Below are 8,577 nucleotides of genomic sequence, written 5' to 3'. Positions count from 1 at the left end.
TTATTTTAAGCTTTATTTATCTTGCAGTCTTTGTTGCCACTGCTACTGGTATTCCTCCCCATTTTTTCCTCCTTCTTCCCCTCTTTCTTCTAAAAAAAAGAAAAACCCTTAAAGTACAAAAAAATGTTCTTGGCTCACAGGGTTGTACTAAAACAGGGTCAACAGTGCAAACAGGATTCAGGAAAATGATGATGGGAGGAAGTAGAGAGAATGTGCAAAGTCTCTGAGATGGGGGCAAGCATGAGAGGCAGAAGAAGAAAACTAGCAAGGCTGGAACAGACAGCTACATGGGTGTGGCTCAAACAGATGCTGGAGCCAGAGTCAGGGACTGGATTTTAAATGTAAGAAGAAAAGATAACAGAATGTGCATTCAAAATATAACAACCACCATTTTAAAATGTGGTCAGCTAAGGATACAGGGAAGATAAAGCAAAAGGAAATAGGAGGTGAAAGAAACTAGGACGACTGGGAAAACATAAGCACACAGAAAAGCAAGCACAGAGATTGACGCAGACTGGGAGAAATGACCACCCTCCCCATCTTCTGGGGTCCTTACGGCGATTCAAGAAGGTGATGTAATTAAATTGTTTACAGCAGTGGCAGGCGTTAGTAGATGCTCTGTAACAGCCAACTATTAGAACAAATGCATTGTAAAATCCAAAGTGGGTTCTAAATAGGCTTTTGTGGAATGGGTGAGTGAGTGGAATGGGGAGCGAATGTATGAATGAATAAGCAAACAGAAAAAACATTCAGCAATGAAAGTTCCTGTTTTGGAGGGCAGAGGAAATAATCGAGGGACATCTCCAACAGCGAGGGGCCATTCTGATACGAATTCCATCAATCCACGCGAAGTGAGGATTCAATTAATACAGCTACTAAATAAGGTTTCATCCTGCAGTGTGAGGGCACCTAGGGCACGTCATCTGAGCCTGGCTTCTCTGCTCGGAAGTACATCCAACGTCAAGACCCCAGGCAGTCTGGCTGGCAATTAGAGCCAAAAAAGCAAAAGTCTGTCTCTAAGCACTTTCTCCCCTTAAGCTTCAAATTGTTCTTAGGATCTTTGTGTTTCTCCAACACAGGATCTGTGCTAAATACCCAGCTCCCTTCCCAGTGTGGGAGGGGACAAGAGGTGGACACCAGCATGGATCCTAACAGGAAGGAGTTTGGTGATTCTGCCCTTAAAGGCTCCAGTGTTTAAAATCCTAACAGTCATCTGAATGTCGTCGCGCCAGTACATCAAGCAGCTCCCATACCTGCAAAACAACCCAGGCACCAAAGAGAAACAGAACTAAAGTGGACACTGGAGTCTGATGGATGGAGGCATGCCTGGAAAACTCAAAAGAACCCCTGGATTCCAGACCCCCTCCAAAGGGCTTATATAATTTCCTGAAAATGCTTTAGCATTGGGCTTTAATTAAACATTTAATATGCATCATGCAAATTTATTGATTCTGCCAAGGAGGAAAAGATGAATCTTATACTTAGACATCTCCAGCTAAGATCGCTCATATTTTCACGGGAGTTATTAACGGAGCCTCCAACCCCACTTCCAAAGTTTGAACAGCACTGCAGGAGCCGAGGAGCACCGTGGATCTGGAAAGTCACTGGCTCAGTGCAGTTGTGTTCATTTCTGCTTCTCAGGTTGAGCCCTAAGGCTGGATGGGGAGAGGTACAAGCTGCTGAAATGAGCATGAAATTCTTGAAAATGGACCCCGTTTGTCATAGGGTCTCTTTCTGTTCACCCTTCCTGTTGCTCTGACTGCCGTGAAGTTCTGATCCTGGGAATGGATGCCCCAAGCAGCCCAGAAAAACACTTTGAGGAAATGGGTCCTTAAAGGGCAAGATCTCACCACCTGCCTGACCCAGTGTGGTTGGGAATCTCACTCAGTTCATAGTAATCGACCAAAATTCTGGAAGAACGGGGAATCTGATAGACTAAATACTCTCATTAACTACAAATTAATCATAAAACCCTTTTGTATGTTTGACTATACTGTTAAAATTCCTTCTGAATTAATATTGGTCTCATTTCCCAACTTATTAAAGGGTAATCACACACAAGTCTCTCTCTGGTGAGCAGGGATTGGAAAATGCCCTGGGCTGTTCTAACACCAATATTCATTGAACAAGACAATAGCTGTAGAGCAGTGGTTCTCAATTGGGTGATTTTGTCCCCCAAGGACATTTGGCAATGTCTAAACACATTTTTGGTTGTCACAACATGTGGAGAGTGGTTGCTAATCACAGGGTAGAGGCCAGAGATGCTGCTAAACACCCTACAATTTACAGAACAGCCCCCCACCACAAACAATCATCCAGCTTTAACGTCAACGGTGCTAAGGTTGAGAAACTGCCATACAGAGGTAGAAGAGGGTCTATAATATATTAGCTAATCATCTAGAACAAAGATTAAAAACAAGCCAAAAACCCTCCGATATAAGAATCTGGTAGGGACTCTGCTATGAAACAGTTCTGTGACCTTGAGTAGATTAATACGCTGAGCATATTGAATTCAATTTATTCACTCATTCATTTAACCAGCTTTTTGAAAAATGCTGTGTTCCAATCTAGACAGAGGAAAGAAAATAATTTATATGCACAAGGGTTTAATGCAGGAAAGAGGCAATGTCCAAAGAAGACCAGAGTGACTGAAAAATAATCAGAATGGAGGGCAAAACAGAGGAATTCTGGACCTTGTAGATCCTAGTGAGAAGCTGAGCTTCTATTCCAGTTGTGATGAACAATTTCAGACAGTGAGTCACATGACCCAGTTTATGTTTTAAAGCCAGCTTACTAGACAGTACCATCCTCTTCTTATTCACCATGTAAGCTCTGAAAGTGTCTGTTGAGTGAGAGACTCTGTTCCCTGCTGCTGTGTTGAAAAGACTTGACCAGAAGGAGAGGACAACACTGGAGGCAAAGAGAACAATCAAAAGGCTATTGCATGGTCTCCAGGCAAATATGGAAAAGACAGAAGACAATCAACCCATTTCTCAGATGGTTAAACATAGAGTTACCATGTGACCCAGCAATTCTGCTCCCAGCTATACCCAAGAGGAATGGAAATACACCCCCACACAAAAGCTCATACATGAATTTTCATAGCAGCATCATTCAAAACAGCCAAAAGGTAGAAACAACCCAACTGTCCATCCACAGATAAACGGATAAACAAAATATGCTGTATCTATACAATTGAATATTATTGGGTCACAAAAAGAAATAAAGTTCCATTATAAGCTATAACATGAATGAACCTCAAAAACATGATAAACATAATATTAACTGAAACAGGCCAGTCACAAAGGACTGCATATTGCATGATTCATTTATAGAAAATAATTGACTACATGTATTTATCCATTTATATACTTACTCGGGGATTTGAATGGATGGAAGATAAGATACTATCCCTGTTTCCATTTATAGGAAAAGTCCTGAGTTGGCGTATCTCTAGAGACACAAATCAGATTGGTGGTTGCCCATGGTCAGGAAGAAGGTGAAATGGGAATAAGTGCTAATCCGCAGGGGGATTTGGGTGGGGGTGATATAAATGCTCTGGGTTTCCATAGTGGTGGCTGCACAACCCTGTGAATATGTTTTAAAAAAGTGAATTGTATACTTAGGACAAAAGAATTTTATAGTATCTGAATTTTATCTCGACAAAGTTGTTTTTTAAAAAGATGGTGCATGCACTAAGATGGGTAAAACTACACTCAGGGTGTAACTCGCAGAGCTTAGGTGCTGGTAGGATGAGAGAGGAGGGAAAGAGCAATGGAGAACACCTGCCTAGTTTCTCCATGATGCAGCTGTCCTTACTCTTGACAACTGTATTTGGTATCACTTGCATGCATGATGATTTTTTTTCAAAATCTGCCTCTTTCTTCTAATTGAAGTATAAGGGGAAAAAGGCTTATGGATGGCTTCCTTAGATAAATCAAAAAACTTTCTTTTTGATGAGTTTTTTGACTCCAAATTGCCATAAGACTGCGACCTTTAACCCCAGGAATGCTGATGAAGCAAGCTCAGGTCTACAAAGCATTGAACACTCGATGGGTTTTGCACAGAAAGGATGAGTACAACTTAAGGTTGATGGCTTCCCCAGGCAGTATTTAATGCATGGAGAGAGAATCATGGTCTTTCCTTGATGTAGACACTTTTATTAGCTTTTTATACCCATACAAGTGTGACTTCCGGTAAAGTCAGTCAAAAACAAAAAGAACATTCTTTTATGCAGATAAGAAATGAAGATGGGGGGAAAAAAGACCCAGGAACACATAATTCATTAGCATTAGATATCAAGTTTTCCTTGTGTCATTTTTGGGGGGAGGTGGCACTTTAATCTGGTTTAAAGTATACTGACAAATAATGAACATGCTTCTGCCCTCACAAGAGTTTTCAAGGCTGGAGCAGAAGTCAGCCTTCCTCATTGAATTCTGGGACAAGGAAATCTCCCTGTTGGCCTTAAGGGCCACCCAAGAAACACACGCTATTATACTCACAACAATATCTAATTTCCAAAGTAATTGACTACATGTATTTATCCATTTATATTCTTATTCGGGGATTTGAATGGATGGAGGATAAGATACTATCCCTGTCTTCAAAGAGCTCACAGATGTACGACAGAGGTAAGACAAATAGGCAATGGTAAACTCTGTAAAAGAAGTATTCAAAGGGTAGTGTGGGAAGCATGAGTTCATTCAGAAGTAGGCATATTAGAGAAGTGTCTCTGAAGAAATTATGTGAGTTAGAATGCTCTTAGCTGCAAGTAACAAAACACAGAGCTTGCAAAATGAAATGTTTATCTTACGCAGAGATTTGTAGGTGAGGGGAGATTCTAGATTGGATGCCCTGGCTGGACACTGTCTTCAAGGACCCGTCGGTTCCTGTTACCCTGCTGGGCCATATTCAATAGATCATCTTCTGACCCTTGGGGTTCTACCAAATGAGTGTAAGGTGTGGCTGTTACTGAATAGCAATGTGTACTATTAACTACCTTTATTAAGATGCCAGTGGCCTCTTATAGGATGCTCATATAAACTATGCTTTGGGACTGCTGGAAAGTACAATTACTGACTTGGGTCATTATTTCCTTCTCTTCTCTTCTAACAGCATCTAAAGTCTACACTAGAATTACAGAACCTGAAGTTATTCTCTTGGGATTTCACAAGGCTTGGGTTAGCCCTCAAGTCAGATCATTCAAGAGCCAAGTGGTTTTGGTGGCTCTGCGCCCTGAACCAGACCCCTCCACTGGCCCTGGCTTCCCATCAGAGGACACAGAGAGGAGGCAGGTTTTGTTTTCCAAGCCTGCACCGCCGCCCTCGCACTGTGCAGTCATTTTGGCTCCTTGGCGTAGGAGGATGCTCACCGCAAGCTGGTCTGAGCCCCAGGCTCCTCACCCTACAATACTCCCCCGCAGTCCACAGCCCCCTGGGTGACTTGACGCCTGGGGAGGCTTCATGGTTCAGGCTGTGCTTCGCAGATGCTCCTCTTTTCCAGGCCCTGGTTCTCCCATCTCCTTGGCAGGTGGGCCATCATGGTTGCCCAACAGTGGATCTGTGCTTTGTACCTCCCTGCTCAAGCAAAGATGGGGTGCATGCATCAAATAAGAACTCAAAGCCGTGGTCTCCCCTGCCATCCCGGAGCACCTCCCAGCTTCCTGGTTGCTGGCTGGAGACCACAGCTGGGCTTAGAGGCCCAGAGGAGCTAGCTGCCAAGCCATTCCATCTGAAATACCAGCTTATGACCAGCAAACTGAACAAATTTAATACAGAAGTCACCGAGAGAGAATAAATAGGGAACCCTGTGGACTATGTCATCTTCACTGGGCAACTTTTCCATTACTCTCAGACTTCAACCCAATTAGAACCTGGCTAATTAGTTTTGTGCACTGCACAACAGTTGGAGAAAAAGGTCACTTTGGTACATAATTTTCTTTCTCTTTTTAAGCCACAGAACTTCCTGCAAGGAACAAGCATTAACCTCCATTTCTCAGAAGCAAAACAAGCCAAGTCACACATTTCTATGAATTCTCTCAGTGAGCCAATGATTAGTAATAATAGCAGTAGCTGTATCTATTTATTGAGTACAGGTGTCTGACTCTATAGATCTCGCCTGCCATGGAGGCCCCCCGAAACATGGGGAGCCTGTTTCTTATATAAGTAACCTATGTCCCATTGAGAATAAGGAAGACAGGCAATGCACTCTCACAGAAGAATATAGGCAGAGGTCAGGAATGCAGAGAGCTTGTCCTGGCCCTACCAAGCACATCAGAGCTTTGGCAAGACTTTTTCTTTCTCAGTGGAGATCTCCAAGCACTATATAAAATAATGAGTAGCTATAACAATAAAATATACGTTGGTGGATGATTTTATTTAAACTAAGTATTTCTGCAACAAGAAAGATACTCCGGCAAGTATGTTGGGGCCTCCCACCACAAAAACAAACAAACAAAAAAAAAAACAAAAAAACAAGCATCACTTGGTGGCTACCATGTGCTAGGCAGCCTGTAAGGCGCTGCTAACATGCTTGCTCATAAAAATGGCTTCAAAAGATACGGGTAGAATTGCAGATTTTTAGGATGGAAGTTCAGTGTTCCTTGACGTAGCCTAGATGAAAAAAGAGAAGCTTACAGAGTTAACAATTCTCCCCAAATCCTTTGAAGTTTAGATCCATTACAGAGACCCATAATATCTGAGGGTTAGTTAAGACAAGGCCTCAGCACTGACTCCCTTCACACAATAAGAACAGCCCAATCCCTGACTATGTTGGCAGGAATTATTCCTCAACCCTATATGTTATGTAAGGATTTATGCACTTAACTCCAACCTTAACCACTTCATCTGAACTTCAGAACACAGCTCATTACCCTGATCAGCTCTGCTGCAATTCCTCCTACCCATCTCAGTGTCCCTGCTCTCTGTGCCTAGGAGACAGCAGCAGGAGTACAATTTTAAACACTGGCCTTATTTTCTCCTGAATCTTTGCTCCTGCTTGTTCATTGGTTCAGTGTGCCTTCTCCCTTCTTGACTTCTGGTTCCATAACCTACGAACCCTGTCTAAAAGCTGTATAGACAAGCATTTTGCAATAGGGACACTTTCAGTTATGACATATCCCTGTATTTGAAGAAACTGGGTGACCAGCCGGTCAGATTTTATTTCTAATATTTGGAGGAGATCCCCATGGTGCAGAATGATGGGAGTGTTCATTGGAAGCTCACCTGACATACTCTGTTGTTTCGGGTGAGCACATAGGTCCCCCAACTAGCTCAGGATACACCTTTAGACCTTGAAGAGAGTATTCAGTTCCATGCGAATGAGTTGGTTCCCATGCAACAACAGGGAGACCAATGAGAATGAGAACATGGACCCAACTCCTATCTGTGAGATGTGTTCCAGCACCATGAGGCCTTGTGAACGCTTAGTGAAGTGGTTAGGAGAAATTGTATTCTTTCTCATGTGAAACTGAATAATCATAGTGCATTCCATACATAATACAAAGCCCTAGAGATCTAAATAGATACTAGTGAAGAAAATATATATATATACACACACATATATGATATGTGAAAAATAATTATGTATGTGTGAGATTCATATATAGTATGAATAAAATATTTTTGTATTCTTTCTGAAAAACACAAACATAAAAAATTAAGTGCTGGTTAAGGGTCAGCATTGACTCCCTTCACGCAATAAGAACAGCCCAATCCCTGAATATATTGGCATGACTTATTCCTCAGCCCTATACATTATGTAAGGATATATGTACGTAACTCCAGCCTTAACTACTCCATCACAGTGAACTTCAGAACACAGCCCAGTACCCTGATCTGTTATTTCAGATGAGCACATGGGTCCCTCAACTAGCTCAGGATACACCTTTGGACCCTGAAGAGAGTATTCAATTCCATGCAAATGAGTTGATTCTCATGAAACAACAGGGAGACCAATGAGAATGAGAGTATGGACCCAACTCCTATCTGTGAGACGTGTTCCAGCACCACGAGGCCTTGTGAAAGTTTAGTGACGTGGTAGAGGGTGGAGGGTCATCTCCACAACGACAGCTTAACTTTCCGTTCAGATACTCGTTTGTTTCCTACTTAATGCAGAAATAAAATAACAAATAACATTGGTTCTTGTTGTCACCAATAGGCTGCTCTACATATATTCTAAGGGGTCCATGTGTCTAAGAGGCAAAAACATGTTAGTGTCTGGAAGATATTGCAGAGAAGCTCACAAAGTCACCTTCGTCTTAGTGTCCTTTTACATGTTCTCTGAGACTGTTAAAAATAAATGCTGTTGGACTATGTACATAAAAATGGATGGATGGATGGATGAATATATGGAATGATATATGGATGAATAATAGGATTTTTTTAATCCCTGTATCCCCCAGACTATTACAAAGCCTGACATACAACAAGCTTTTAATAAGTGAAGAACAGACATGAAGCTCTCATATCTTTATAATAGGTCAGCTGGTCACTGGCCTTTCAAGACCTGGGCTTGGAGGAAACTCAACAGCATCTGACACATGTTGGTATCTGTTCATTCATCAAAACCTAGAGATTC

This window comes from Macaca fascicularis, chromosome 20 (genome assembly GCF_037993035.2).
Source record: "Macaca fascicularis isolate 582-1 chromosome 20, T2T-MFA8v1.1".
Taxonomy (NCBI): domain Eukaryota; kingdom Metazoa; phylum Chordata; class Mammalia; order Primates; family Cercopithecidae; genus Macaca; species Macaca fascicularis.
The sequence above is the reverse complement of the archived record's forward strand: the minus strand, read 5'-3'. Positions refer to the sequence as shown.